The sequence below is a fragment of the Cupressus sempervirens genome, chromosome 7 (genome assembly GCF_028749045.1).
Source record: "Cupressus sempervirens isolate cs-2001-9-10 chromosome 7, ASM2874904v1, whole genome shotgun sequence".
Classification (NCBI taxonomy): Eukaryota; Viridiplantae; Streptophyta; class Pinopsida; order Cupressales; family Cupressaceae; genus Cupressus; species Cupressus sempervirens.
Window position 1 is genome coordinate 801,848,592 of NC_143124.1, and position 15,945 is coordinate 801,864,536.

Here is a 15,945-nt window from a genome sequence, read left to right on the forward strand (position 1 = left end):
ATGAACACAAGAGACACCAGATTTAATGTGGAAACCCATGATAGAATAAATCACCAAGTAACTAGTCACCAATTTTTCACTCTTTTGAAGTGAGCCCTATTAGGAGCCAGCCCTGTTAAAGGTTACAATACACACTATTAGGTGTGATCCTGTTAGAGGATTTAATCACCTTATTAGGAGTGGCCTTGCTAGAGGTCTTTAGAACAATTCAACTGAATTTTCACCTTGTTAGAGGATTTACAAAATGGCTGTTAAACCAACTATATTAAGAGATTTGAAATCACTACTACAATGGTTAGAAAGCAACAATGAATTGACCTAAACAAGATGCAACTAAATTTTCTAACTACAAGTCTTTGTTTAGCATCATTAGATCCTCTTTGATCAAATATAGCTTTGCTGCTCCTCAATGATCTTTGATCATCCTTCAAATTCGCTTTCACAATAATTAGTCTTCATATCATATTAATTCCACACACACTCCCACTTCACACTTAGAATTCGCAACTTGACCTCTTAATTATACCATTCAGATTGTTAATTCGAACCATTTACATATTACAATTACCAATAAACCATACATCAGTTGGCTACAAATATTACTCTAAACAAATAAACTTTATTTATAAAACAATGAAATCCTTTATTGGCTGACCCTGCTCGATAAATACTGCTTCCAAAAATTTCCTAAGTTAACCTTCTTGACTTGGTTAACATTGCAATATCTGTAAAATCCTTTGGCTGCCAAGTTCACTCGGTAAGAACTTAATTCCTTTATAAGAGCTCGGTAAGAACTGCTTCTACCGCATTTCCTTTGATGACTGAGTGAGCTCGGTAAGAATTGTTTCTACTACATTTCTTTTGATGACCAAGTGAGCTTGGTAAGAACTATTTCTGCCACATTTCCTTTGATGACCGAGTTATCTCGATAAGAACTATTTACTCGGTAGATACTACAAGTTTTCTTTACTAACCTTCTGGGCTCAATAGACTATCTTTTGCCTTGCTGACCTTCTAAGATCGGTAGACTCTATCCTTTACCTTGCTAACCTTTTGAGCTCGGTAGACTCTATCCTTTTCCTTGCTGACCTTCTAAGCTTGGTAGACTCTATCTGATGACTGATATGACATTTGTGTGACATCAAAGACAACACACAATTGAACAATTGTATCCAACACAAGTGAGTTATTTTATTATCAAATGAAGTCCTACTATTACTTTCTAATAAGTGTATCAGTCTAGATAAATCCTTTAGACTAAGGTTGACCTAATAGTCATAAGTAAATCCTTTAATAGGGTGATATTCTAATTGAGTGTTCTAAAGTTGTCTAACAAGGTTCACACCTAATAGGTTGATTGAAATCATTTAATCAAGGTGACATTTAATAGTGTGCATTGTAACCTTCAACAAGGTTGGCTCCTCATAGGGCTCACTTTAGAAGAGCAAAAATTGGTAGCATGTTATTGGTGGTTTTTCTCAAATTGGGTTTTCACATTAAATTCTTGTGTCAAAATGTGTGATTGATTTTGTGGTATTTAATGTTTACATTTTTACAAATTTATTTTCACCTAGGACAATAATATGTAAAAGTTTAAGATATTGAATGATCAATGCATGCATAAGTATAAATTGAAGTACTAAAATGGTTTTATTTGTACATTTGGACCCTGGATAACTTATTCACTCCCCCCTTCTCAATTATTCTAAATATTCCAACATGGAGAGATTAAATTCTTTGTGGGCCTACAAGTTCATCAAATAAAGGATGGGATATTCACCACTCAATCAAAGTACATCAAGGAGACATTGAAATTATTTGGAATGGAATATTCCAAACCACTTGCAACACCTCTATCTAATGGACATAAATTTTCAAAGAATGATGATTAAAGGGAGGTAAATAAAACTACTTATAGATGAATGATTGAAAAACTTCAATATGTGGTACACAATAAACCTAATATTGCATTAGTAGTTATCATAGTTGCAAGATTTTCTACCAATCCTAAAGAAAATTACATGATGGCATTTAAAATAATTTTGAGATATCTAAAAGTAACTGAAGAATATGGCTTATGGTATAACAAAGGAGGAAATATTGAGTTGAGAGCCTTTACTGATGCAGATTGAGCAGGAAGCATTGATGATAGAAAAAGTACATGTGGGGGAGCATTCTTACTTGGAAAGAGGCTAGTGTCTTGGACAAGAAAGAAGCAGAATTATGTCTCTCAATGCATAGAAGAAGAAGAAGTCTATGTTGTTCCAGTAGTCAATTGTTCTAACATAATATGGATCAAGAAACTAATGTTACGAATGAAGGAAGAAATCAAGGAGCCAATGGTTATCTATTGTGATAAAAAAAGTGCAATTAACATATCAAAAAATCCTATGATGCACACAAAGGAAAAACATAGTGCAATCAAGTATCATTTCCTAAGGAAATTGGTTCAAGACAAAGAGGTGAGATTGGAATATGTGAACACCAAGGAGAAGATAGTAGATATATTTACTAAGGCTTTACCTAAGGATGCATTTATGTATCAAAGAGGTAAACTAGGGATTATTCCCCTATCTAATGCTCACTAAATCAAAAGATAGTAAGGCATCAACCAAATTCCATTGAAGATCTATCAAGCTAATGCAATGAAATGCAGAGCATATTGCATATGAATCAATACAAAAGGTACATTATAACTTCAAATTCTCTATCCTTTGGCATTTGATGTCAAAGGGGGAGAATTCAATAATGTCAACAAGGTAGAGTAAGAGAGAGTTTAGCATCAGAGTGAAAGAGGGAGAGTTATTGTATCTTAGAAGGAAGATATTCAAATGATGGAATGTATAGCAAAGAGGGAGTTGGTATGGATGAGAATCATAATAAAACAAGAATGTTATCTAATTTCTCATACTTTTATCAATCTGTGTTGATATATTGCATTACCATCAATGCCAAAGAGGGAGTTTGTTGGAAAAATTCTTCAATTATATATTTTCATTGATGTTCACACAAAATTTTAGCATTAACTGAGTAATGTAGAGTTTGTAGTATTAACCTTATATATCACAGTATTAACTGAGCAGTTATCTAATGAATACTTTTTTAGTATTAATCGAGTAGTTGATTAATAGAGTGAATCATGCTTGTGGTATTGACCGAGTGGTCAGGCATCAAAAGGCTTGCAATATTGATTGAGTGGTTGTTCATCAAAGGAGTCATAGTGTCAACCAAGTGTTCAATCCTAATATTGACTAAGTGATGACAAAATGCATTTGTCAAATATTTTAGTGTTTGAGCTAACTATTTAAATGTTTATTGTCTATTTGGAAGGGTATTCAATCTTACTTGTCTAATCTTAAGATATATAGGAAAGGTCAAGTTGTGATGAAAGTAGAATATGAAATAAGATGGATATGTGAGCGAAGGAAAAGGCAGAGTAGAAAAGTGAGGAAGATAACATACAAAGAACATCTGATCAATGAGGATCCAAAGGTCACACCATAATGAGGATCTAAATCTACAAAGGAATTATCTTCATCAATCAAGTCAAATTTTTTGTTACCTTCTAACCATTGTAGTAGTCAAGAAATATCTTAACAGAGTTGACTTAACAGTCATTTTGTAAATCCTCTAATAAGGTGATATTGCATGATTAAAATGTTTAAAGTTCTCTAACCAGACCACTCCTAATAGGGTGATCTAAATCCTCTAACTAGGTCATACTTAACAATATATTTTGTAACCTTTAACAAGGTTGACTCCTAATAGGGATCACTTCATAAGACTAAAAATTATTGTGCCTAGTTGCAAGGTGGTTTTACCAAATTAGGTTTCCATGTTAAATCTTGGTGGCATCTATGTTCATGTTATTTTCTTATGCTTTATTTTTCTACAACTAAGTTACTAAAGGATAAAAAATATTAATAAATCTTAACATTTCTTTGTTAATCGAGTGACAATAAAATTCTAATGTTATCCGAGCTAGTCAATATTGCATGATCAGTGAAATTTTGTATTGACTTATTTTTGTTATAATTGATTCACCCCTCCCCTCTCAGTTACACTCTTACATTTCCAACACTCTATTCAAGGAGTACCCAATTGTTCTCACGACTTCTCTCTAATAGATCTATGCAACATTATTTTGAATCATCAATGTTGTAGCACAGCCTATGATTGTTTTGTTTCTTCTTTTAGCAACACCATTCTGATGTGGTGTCCTAGGAGTTAGCATTTGTCTATTGATTTTATAATCTTGATCGTAACTCTCAAACTCTTGTGAGGCAAACTCACCTCCCTGATTTGATCTCAAGCACTTCAATGCTCTATCAATCTCCCTTTCCACCTTTTCCTTGTAGGCCTTGAACATGTGGAAGGCTTCTAACTTTTCCTTCAAATAAATAGTTCACATCATTCTAGAAAATTTTCAATAAACAACATGAAGTATCTATATCCAAATACACTTTTAGTCCTCATAGGACCACGAAAGTCAGTATGAACCAAATCTGAAACTTGTTCCGAGGTAAGTGACTTGTTTGAAAAACTAGGGTTGGCCAACTTTCCCAATTGATAATATTTATACATTATATTCTCAGGTTTAGTAATAGGAGGTAAAATCTCTTACACATTTTTTCTTTCCTACCTTAAAAATGCTTTCAAAAATTACGTGATATAATCTCATATGCCACAACTAACTTTTATCATTCTTATCTACTAAAAATTCAATCTTATAAATATTGAGGTAGGAGAGATTACATCTTCTTTGTTCTGCCATAGCTAAAAATTTACCTATTTTATCCAATATCCTGCAAGACCCTTTGTTAAATTCAAACGTATAACCTTTTTCCATTATTTGAGCTACAATCAATGTGTTATACTTAAACAATTCTACTAAATAAACATCTTGATAGTAAGAACATTTATTTAGGGCTGCAATACATTTACCTATCATCATGCATGGTGATTTGTTGCCAAACTTGACCTTTCCTCCATCATAGGCCTCTACGTCATGGAATTTTCTCCTGTCACTAGACAAGTGGTGAGAGAAACTACTATTACTTATCCATTTTTTTGTTGATACTAGTGCTTGTTATTAAGGATCTCTCCACCCTTTCTTTTGTGATAGTGACAAAGAATATTCATCATTTTCCTTGTCATCAACATTTCTTGATTCTTTATTATTCAAACCCTCCTCAATAATATAGCATTGCTTCTTCTCCTTCCCTTTGGGGTTTTTCTACCTTTTGGAGGTCTCTTTCTTGACAAGATCTGGACATCTAGCAACATAACATCCTACCTTCTTGTGGAAGCTTACCTTTGTACTTCCCTTTCCCTCTTACCATTCTCCATGTGAATAGATCCTTCATCTCTTCTTGTTAGACTTCTTCAATGTAGAGACTCTCTAGTTATCTTTTTTATTTGGAGGTGCTTTCTTCATCCCATCTTCTTTGAGTTACAACAAGTGTAACTAAGGCTTTGAATGTTGCTTCAACCTAGGGTTTACTATTATGTAGCTACTTAGCTCAAATGTAGTGAATTTTCCTATCAATGCATCAAAAGATACATCCATTTTCTCTATTTTTCTTGGTTCCTTAATTGCTAATACCCTTATGGAATACTTGGGTAGCAAGGTTCTCGATATCTTGCTTACACATTCATCTTCATGTAGTGTGCCTCCAACCATTCTAATGGTTAGCATCACATCCTTCACTTTTTTTTCATAGGTTTTGATGTCTTCTCCTTCCTCCATCCTTATGTCATCATTCTTCCCTCTTAGGATTTCAACTTTAGCCTTCTACACTTACTTGTTGCCACCATAGATGATTCATAGATTTTGCCACATCTCATATGTCATCTTCAACTCTTCTACATCTTTGTATTCAATATAGGATAGGGTGCTAGCTATATGAGTTTCCTTCTCCTTTATATGGTTAGGGTTGAGTGGAGCAATAGGTTGTATGTACATTGTCTCCATATAACTCCACTATTCATCTTAGAGAGTTCTCAGATGTAATCTCATCTTTTTGCACCATGACCTATAGTTTTTCTTTGCAAACTTGGGTGCTTCTCTTTTTAACATCTTGATCTTTACCTCAAGCTATTAAACCCCTTACTGTATAGGACCTAGCCTTTGATACCAATTATTGGTTGACTAGAAAATCATTGTATTGAGGGGGGGTACAGAATCAATTTACACTAGGTAATTTCAAATTTTCTCTTTTATCTAACTTCACACTAGTCTATAGGTTAGTTCTAGCTACAACTTAACCAATTGAGATTAAGCTCAAATAATGAAGGCAAGCATAGCAATTCATAACACACTATTTATGACATAGTAAGAATTTGAGGGTACCCCTACTAGAGGTAATGTAGAGCCCTACAAATAACCACATAATAGAAACACAACACAAGAAGCACAATCCCAAATGCAACTCTTTATTCATAAAATAATTGCTTACATGCAATGTGCCTAGTTGCTTTTGGGTTTTGGCCAAATACAATAGAAATTACAAAAATAATTTTGAAAAATCCCTCAAGAATTGATCCCAAAACTAGCTAGTCTAGATCCATGCTCTAGTAGAAACCCCCAAGTAATATCTCAACTTGTACTTGCAAGCCCACCAAGCAATCTCTTTGTTTTTCCAAGCCTTGGCTACTAGCCCTTCTCAAAATTTTCTATTCTACCACATCCTCTTCTCTAGGCTAGACAAATAATGACTTAAGACTCCACAAAACACCACTACTTATACCCAACTAAGCCATAGGTTAGCCTAGCCAATTACAAATTAAATAAACCCTTACGTTAAAAACACCCCTCAAGCCACAAGTTTTCTCACAATAGAAATTAAATGCATAACTCGACTGACCATAGATAACTTGATTAACACATAACCAAGACCAAACCAAGCATCAGATAAAACCATGTTGAGTGTCAAAATTCCACCATACATAAATGAGCTCTTTCATTGACTGAGTACCATTATGTGTTGAGTCCTCCAGAAGCAATTGAGCCCCTAGTGTATGCTAAGTACCATAAGCATCATCGAATATGTTCATTAATTGAGTCCCTTCACTAATCGAGCAACTCGAGCAACATTGTAGCCAAGCTTCAACAAGCTCCTAGTTTGTGTTGAGTTCCTGCAAGCAACGTCAAGTTCCTTTGAAAACTGAGTGCCCGCAAGCTATGATGAGCTCCTTCAACAACTAAGCACCTCTAGGATTGCCAAGTCCATCCATCCACCAAGTTCTAGCCCAAGAATTGCCAAGAGATGACTAAGTAACCTATACCAAGCACCTCTTCTTCAACTGAGTATTAGTCGAAGCGCCCTCCAAAGAAAATACTGAGTCTCCTCCCATGAACTCCAAAGTAGCCATTAAGAACACCCAAGATGCTCCTGATTCATTTTCCCCAGGTAAATAGAAAAGTGTGTCTCATAGTTTGGTGCCCAAAGAAAGATCAACAACCATCTTCATCTTCACCAAAGGCTTCCACTCTAATAGGGACAAGAAAACCAATTTGCACATCATTCATACCTAAATCCATCTGTCAAACACCAAAATCTCAACCATCTAATTAGCATGCTCACTACTAGGAATAAACTGACATAATGCTTCATCAAAAAATCTACATCAACAACTAGTGAATCCACACCAGCAGCAACAAATTCCACATCAATAGAAATATGTAACCCCTCAGCAACATATGTCAAACTCTCAACACCAGCAATCTCATTGCTCATAACAACATGCTTTTCAATTTCCATGTTAGACACACCAGACTTATCATGAAAACCAATCTCAACCCCAATATCAACAAGGTTAGGAACCTTTTAACAACAACCACAAGTTGCTCTACAGGTTTCACATTAGACTCCATAAACTAATCAACAAAACCAACCTCACATACCTTTGTTACCTCCTCTACATAATTGTTATGTCATCTTCTCTCATAAACAAGTCTTTTAACCAGCCAAACAACTATGTTATGGATCAATAGACTCCAACTCCAATAGCATACAACTTCCTTCTTTTGTTTCTCAACTCTTTTATTAAAAAACACATCTACAAAAATGTCCACCTGAGAAATCATCTCATTGATCCTCATCTCCATTATATTATGAATATCCGCTATCATCCCAAGCTCTGATCCTCATGAAGACATCTTCTAAGATCTTCGTAAACCCTCTGAAATAAATCACCAATAGATCAATCTTCCCCAACAAGATCAACCTTCTATCTTCACATCCATCAATCTATTTGCAAGTCCTCTTCAATTTCAAGTCAAAACCACAATCTATCACCTCACAAGCAAGAGATCTAGGACTCTAGAAAGAACAATCCACCACCAGAACAAGATTTTCTTAGATCAACTTCTCTCAACCCAAGGTCCTAGTGCAAACTACCTCAACTTTGGTGCTTGGTCTACATACTCAGGAACAATTGTGCTTTGATATCATCTAATGTAGTGAAAATCTAAGGGTACCCTGGAGGTAAGAAAGATCCCTACAAATAACCACATAGTGGAAACACAACACAAGAAACACCATCTGATACCAAATGAAACTTTTATTCACAAAATAATTGTTTACATGCAATGTGCACAGTTGTAAGGTCTTCCAAGTTTTGGCCAAATACAATAGCAATTACAAAAATAGTTTTCCAAGATCCCTCAAGATCCAATCCCAATATTAGCTAGTCTAGATCCATGCTCTAGTAGAAACCCCCAAGAAAGATCTCAACTTGTGCTCGCAAGCCCACCAAACAATCTCATTATTTTTCCTAGCCTCGGCTACTAGCCCTTCTCAAAATTTTATCTTCTACCACATCCTCTTCTCCAAGCTAGATGAATAATGACTTTAGACTCCACAAAACACCCCTACTTATACCCAACTAAGCCATAGATCAACCAAAACATTTACAAATTAAATAAACCCTGATATTAAATACACCCCTCAAGCCACAAGTCAGCTCACAACAAAAATTAAATACATATAACCCAAATTAAATGCATAAGTTGACTGAACACAAACGGCTCGGTTAACACAAAACCAAGACCAAAGTGAGCATCAAAGAAAACCATGTCGAGTATCAACATTCAACTAGGCATAATTGATCTCCTCCATTAACCAAGCACCGATATGTATAGAGTCCTCTAGAAGAAACCAAGCCCCAAGTGTATGTTGAGTACCATAAGCATCATCAAACACCTTCATTAACTAAGTCCCTTCATTAATTGAGAAAATTGGGCAACATAGGAACCAAGCTTCACCAGGCTCCCAATGTGTGTTAAGTTCATGTAACACTGAGTGCCTTTGATGACCAAGTTCCCCCAAGCTATGTTGAGATCCTTTGACAACCAAGCACCTCTAGGATTGCCAAGTCCATCCATCCATCGAGTTCACAACCAAGAACTACCAAGAGATGACCAAGTAACCTCTACCAAGAATGTCTTCTTCCATCAAGCATTAGCCCAAGCATCCTCCAAAGCAACTACCGTGTCTCCTCCCATGAACTCCAAAGTAACCATCGAGAAAACCCAAGATGCTCCTACATCAATTTATCTCATGGAAACCCAACTAGGGTAAAAACTACGAGGTGTGATTTGATTCTCACAAAGTTTTCACTCTCCTAAAGTATGTCTAGTTAAGAGATTATGTCTATTAAAATATTATAAAGACACTATTATATGCCACCTAATCAATGAATTTGAATAAGACCTATGAGAATCTTTCCCTATTAGGAGTAGTCTAGTTCTAAAAATTTAGAACACAAGTTAATGTGTCACCTTGTTAGGGGATTTAGTATAAATATCTATTAGGGTGCACCTTTGATGGGATTTTCTATTGTAAAGATTAGTAAATAATAGAGGAATGATCTAATAAAATAGCTACTAAACTTACCTTGAGTATAGATCCATTTTATCACTCCTTGGACCTATTTTCAACTATGTTTTTCCCTTCTTCAACTTTGCAACTTCAAACATGATCACTTATGCACATGACATTATTCGCTCTTACATGATTTCTCACTTATGTTGTTCAAGATCACTAGCTTCTCCTCAATATGCATTATTTGTGAGTTCTCACTGTCACTCTTCTCACTTCAAGAATACACTTAGCTTGGATCTCTTGCTAATAGATCTGTAATCTAACCTTATCTCTTAAAGCATCATTTTCTTTTATAGTATTTTCTCATTCTACTTCTAAACCCTAATTGTGAATTCAAAATTTGAATTCTCAAGCCTATTCCTAGCTTTTCCTCCTATTGCTATTATGCACTTATCTTGTCAAATGTAGCCTTAACAAACAAAAGTCATGAATGTTCTATGACCTCAATGGATTGCATCATTGAAAATAATTCAAATTTGAATTCTTTTGACCATTCTTTGACAATACTTATCCCCATTAAATACAATGATAAGTGCACTTAAACCTACCATTTGACATTTCAATCACAAGTATCCTTCTACATGCTTCCCTTTGCTAACTCAAATAATCCCTCTTTCATGGCTACTTATTATTATATCTTCCTTACAGTCTCTTCACCCTCCTTCACATTCTTACTTCACTTAGCATGACTCCATCCAAGTGGTTATCTTTTTTAATCACCTATGTTGAGCATGTTTTTCACCTTTCTCTAGTCCCCTTGTGAGCTAGAGTCACACATACAAGTTTAATGTACTTCATCAGTCATAGTTACTTACCGATTACCATTCCTTTTCTTCCTTGACATCAATGACAATATAGCCATAAATAAATGCATTGGTCACTCCATCGGTCTATCCTTAGGCCCTAAGTTAGTTATGCCAACAACTTTGGTCTTTTGTAATTCCGTGTTCAATTAAGGCCAAAAGTCAATTAGTAAAAATTTAAAATCTTTTTGATAAAATTGTTAAAATAAATTCTTCGACTAGTAATAATAAATAGCCCCAAAAGAAAACATCTAAATACATATCTACTAAGGCACTAGAAATTAGGTATTTAACAAAAAACCTCCTTCCTTTATTGATGTAGAACATCATGGACATATCCACACTCATATTAATATTCTTTGATGAAGGGTACTCCCCTTATCAACTCAAACACACACACACACAAAAATAGAGTAAGAAACAAAAATTTGCAAGAATGGAAAATTGACTTCTTATTACCTCAAAAGTACAAAATTACAAATTTCAAAAATACAACATGCAAAGACACATGGGTTTTTTTCCTTACAATATTCTATATGATAGAGCTACCACCAACAACCCATAAATCATCCTAGACAACCTTGCATGCCTTCTTTATATAAGAAATTTTCCATCTCCCAAGAAGGCTCTAGAAATTCAACCCTAGAACTTGAGGCCAACCAACCCTAAATTATTATTGTTTTTAATATTTTATTACATTAGAGTAGCCCCCAATAAATTTTGGAAATCAAAAGAATTTTATTTTCTCTGACTTCAGTTAGCACAACTTTGGATGACCATATCTCATCAACAATTGCTTTCATTAACTAGTATTACCCCTTTTTAGAAATGGAACAACTTGATCTATGAAATTTGACTTGCTCAAGGTCTAGTTAGTTGAGGTTTGACCCCTCCTCAGAACCTCTAAATCCTTCAAAATTGAGTTTAAAATTTTTATATCCCATTACCAATACTGAAAATTCTCAATGGCTCCACAAATACATTGAGTATTGAAATAAAACTTTACTACCAGGCTTCCATGGATGAAATTAGAACACTCTAAGCTTGAATGACCAACTCAATAAAAATAGTAAACTTCTAGAAATAAAAACTCCACACTTAAATAACCTTTATTAAAAAGAGAAAATAGAAATATTTTTGGGTGATGCAAGATTTCCCTGACACCCAGGATTATCCTAAATCTCTCTCAATTTTTCTTCTTACTTTATAACAATACACACCAAATCAACTTCCTCCAAGGATTAAACTCTTCCTCTAACCTTTCATCTACATTCAATTATATCCTTGACATCCATATTGATACCTCAACATCCTACAATAGATTCAACACAAACTTCTCCCCATCCTTGTTGATGGTGTGTGTATTATTTCTACCATTATTTAGGGTATACCCATCATATTTACCAAAATCTACCCAAAATTAAATGGTAATCACTCAAAAGAATCACATCATAATGAACCATATCATAATATAGACCAATATTAAAAGGAACATATGATTTCTCCCTAACATCAACCCATTCATTATCACTTACCCTGTATTCTCTATCAGGTGTTTCTATTGGAAATAATTGATTAATTGTGTATTGTCTTTGATTTTACAAAAAATGTCATAACATTACAAGTCAATTTATGCTAAGCTCACTTGGGAATCAAAGATAGTTTCTTGTGTATGTTGAGCATTCCAAAGTTTGCCTAGTTAAAAAGACAGTGTCTACCAAGTTTACTCGGTCATTAAATAAAAGCTTATAGAAGTTGAGTGTTAACTGAGCTCACTTAGTTAATGAAGGAAATGTTGGATGGAACCAATGTTAACCAAGCTCACTTGATTACCAAAGGAAATTTTTGAATATGTAGTTTTAATCAAGTTCACTTGGTTAACACAGGAAAATCGCTTTGAGTTAGTATCTACCAAACAATTTCGGCTAACGAAGAATTTTCTTGTTTTGGCATATTGTGTCCAATTATTTTGTTTGTTGGTTCTAGCCAACTGAGAAGATGAATATTAATTGTTCTAAGTTGTATTCATCTGACTTGACAAATGTGTAAGATATAAATATAAGGTCAATTTGAGGATTGAATGCATGAAACATAATTCAAGATTTGATGATGCTTAGAGGAAGCAAATTAGAAGGATAAGTAGAATATCTTTGGTAAGCTACAAAGATACATTTGATCAAGAAGGATCAAGTATACAAGCCCAAATTGAAATCTATAATCAAAAATTTAGTTGCATCAAAAATTATTTCATCTCATTATTGGTCTCTAACCATTGTTCATCTCATTATTAGTCTCTAACCATTGTAGCAATAATCTAAGTCTCTTAACAAAATTGGCTTAACAGCTATTTGTAAATCCTCTAACAAGGTGGCATTTCTATTGAATTGCCTAAAGACCTCTAACAAGGCCACTCCTAAAAGGGTGATTAAATCCTCTAACAAGGTCACACCTAAATAGTGTGTTTTGTAACCTTTAATAGGGTTGGCTCCTAACAGGGCTCACTTCAGAAGAGTGAAAATCAGTAACTAGTTGTAATTGGTGGTTTTTCCCAAATTGGGTTTCCACATTAAGTCTTGATGTCAATTTTGCTCAGGTTATTTATTTTATGTGTATGCATCTAAGTTAAAGTAAGATTAATTATAGATAATATCTTAAGATTTTTATGAAAAGCATTTGCTGAGTTATTTTAGTGTTTACCAAGTTATAGCATTTGTTAATGTTAACCAAGTGCCTATGTGTTTGTCGAGTTACAGTAGAGTTTAGTTTACATAGATTTTTTATTTTTATTGAAATCTAAGGGATCTGGGATTTATTTTAGTGGTAATTGATTCACTCCTACTCTCTCAATTACTCCTCTTATATTTCCAATAATTGGTATTAGAGCTTTTGGTGCTTGTAGAGAAGGTTTCAAGGACCTAAGCTAAAGATCAAGATGTCTTACAGGAGAGAGATTCCCAAGTTGAACAGAGACAACTTTGCAACATGGCAAGGACTTATGAGGTTATAGTTGGCAACTATTAGTGATTCAAGTTGTAAATATCTTGATAGTGAATACAAGACTCCTACTCAAACATTATTAGTTCAAGAAATTGCTGAAAAGAAAAATCATAACGTCATGATGATTGACATTTCTTTTTCTCTTAATTATGCTACATTTGATGAAGTCAAAAGTTGCACTATAGTCTATGATGTGTGGATCAAACTTAAAGCCATCTATAGAGGAGATGATAATGTAAGAAGAGCTAAAGCTAAAAGTCTCAAAGGAGAATTTGATCAGATGAAGATGAGTGAAGATGAAAACATTACAAAATATGTTGAGTGAGTTAAAGCAAGTGTGAGTGCAATCAAAGCATCTAGAGGAGACATTGATGAAAAAATAGTTGTAAGCAAGATAATCAGAACCCTTCTTCTTATCTATGCAATTAGAGTGTCTTTTATTCAAGAGATGAGATGTGATCCAAATAGAAATATAATTTTTGATGCTCTAGTTGGAAGATTGACATCTTTTGAGTTGGATAACTATGATAACTATGTCCCTAGTTCCAAAGGTATTGAGTCTATATTTGAAGCCAAGCTTTCACTCAAGAAAAGGTCTAAGAAATCAAAGGCCAATCAATTAGAAAGTGAAGAGGAGGGAGAAAGTTTAGACAGTGATCTTAAAGTTGTTGAAGCCCTACTTGCAAGGAAATATTCCAAAGGCAGAGAAAAGTACAAAGGTAAGATTTCTCTAATCTATTTTTCTTGTGAAGAAGTTGGAAACATTGTTGCAAGGTGCCCAAATAGAGAAGACAAAGATGAAAACATGCACAGCAAGTTCAAAGGCAAGAAGGATTTCAAAGAATTCAAGAGCTAAAAGGACTAAAAGGACAAATGTAAGAGATCTTGTCTTATGGCTAAAGATTTTGATAACAGTGAATATGAAATGGTATTTATTGCTGTAAAAGATGAGTTTGATGATGAAGGATATAAAATGGCACTTATCTCTCATGTTAGAAAAAATGGTACATGGATTATAGGTAGTGGCTGATCACATCATATGACTGGTGATAAAACAAAGTTTTAACACAGGGAACATCATGATGGTGGTAGTGTGAGATTTGGAAATTTGTATTGACATCTACTTATTTGTATTCAACTGACTTGACAAATGTGTAAGATATAAATATAAGTTCAATTTGAGGATTGAATACATGGAACATAATTCAAGATTTGATGATTGTTAGAGGAAGAAAATTAGAAGGATAAGTAGAATATCCGTGGTAAGCTATAAAGATACGTTTGATCAGGAAGAATCAAGTATACAAGCCAGAATTGAAATTTGTAATCAACAATTTAGTTGCATCAAAAATTAGGTCATCTCATTATTACCCTCTAAAACTTGTAGTAATGATCTAAGTCTCTTAATATAATTGGCTTAACAAGTATTTTTAAATCCTCTAACAAGGTGGCATTTCTATTGAATTGCCTAAAGACCTTTAACAAGGCCACTCCTAAAAGGGTGATTGAATCCTCTAACAGGGTCACACCTAAACAGTGTGAATTGTAACCTTTAATAGGGTTGGCTCCTAATAGGACTCACTTTAGAAGAGTGAAAATCAGTAACTAATTGTAATTGGTGGTTTTTCCCAAATTGGGTTTCCACGTTAAATCTTGATGTCAATTGTGCTCATGTTATTTCTTTTATGTGTATGCAACTAAGTTAAAGTAAGATTAATTATAGATAATATCTTCAAATTTTTATGATAAGAATTTTCCAAGTTATTTCAATGTTTACCGAGTTATAGCATTTGTTAACGTTAATAGAGTGCCTATGTGTTTGTTGAGTTACAATAGAGTTTAGTTTACATAGATTTTTTATTTGTATTGACATCTAAGGGATCTGGGATTTATTTTAGTGGTAACTAATTCACTCCTCCCCTCTCAATTACTCCTCTTATATTTCCAACAATTGGTATCAAAGCTTTCGATGCTTATAGAGAAGGTTTCAAGGACCTAAGCTAAAGATCAAGATGTCTTACAGGAGAGAGATTCCCAAGTTGAACAGAGACAACTTTGCAGCATGGAAAGGACTTGTGAGGTTATAGGTGGAAACTATCAATGATTCAAGTTATAAATATCTTGATAGTGAATACAAGACTCCTACTTGAACATTATCAATTCAAGAAATTGCTGAAAAGAAAAATCATAACATCATGATGATTGACATTACTTCTGCTCTTAATTATGCTAAATTTGATGAAGTCAAAAGTTGCACT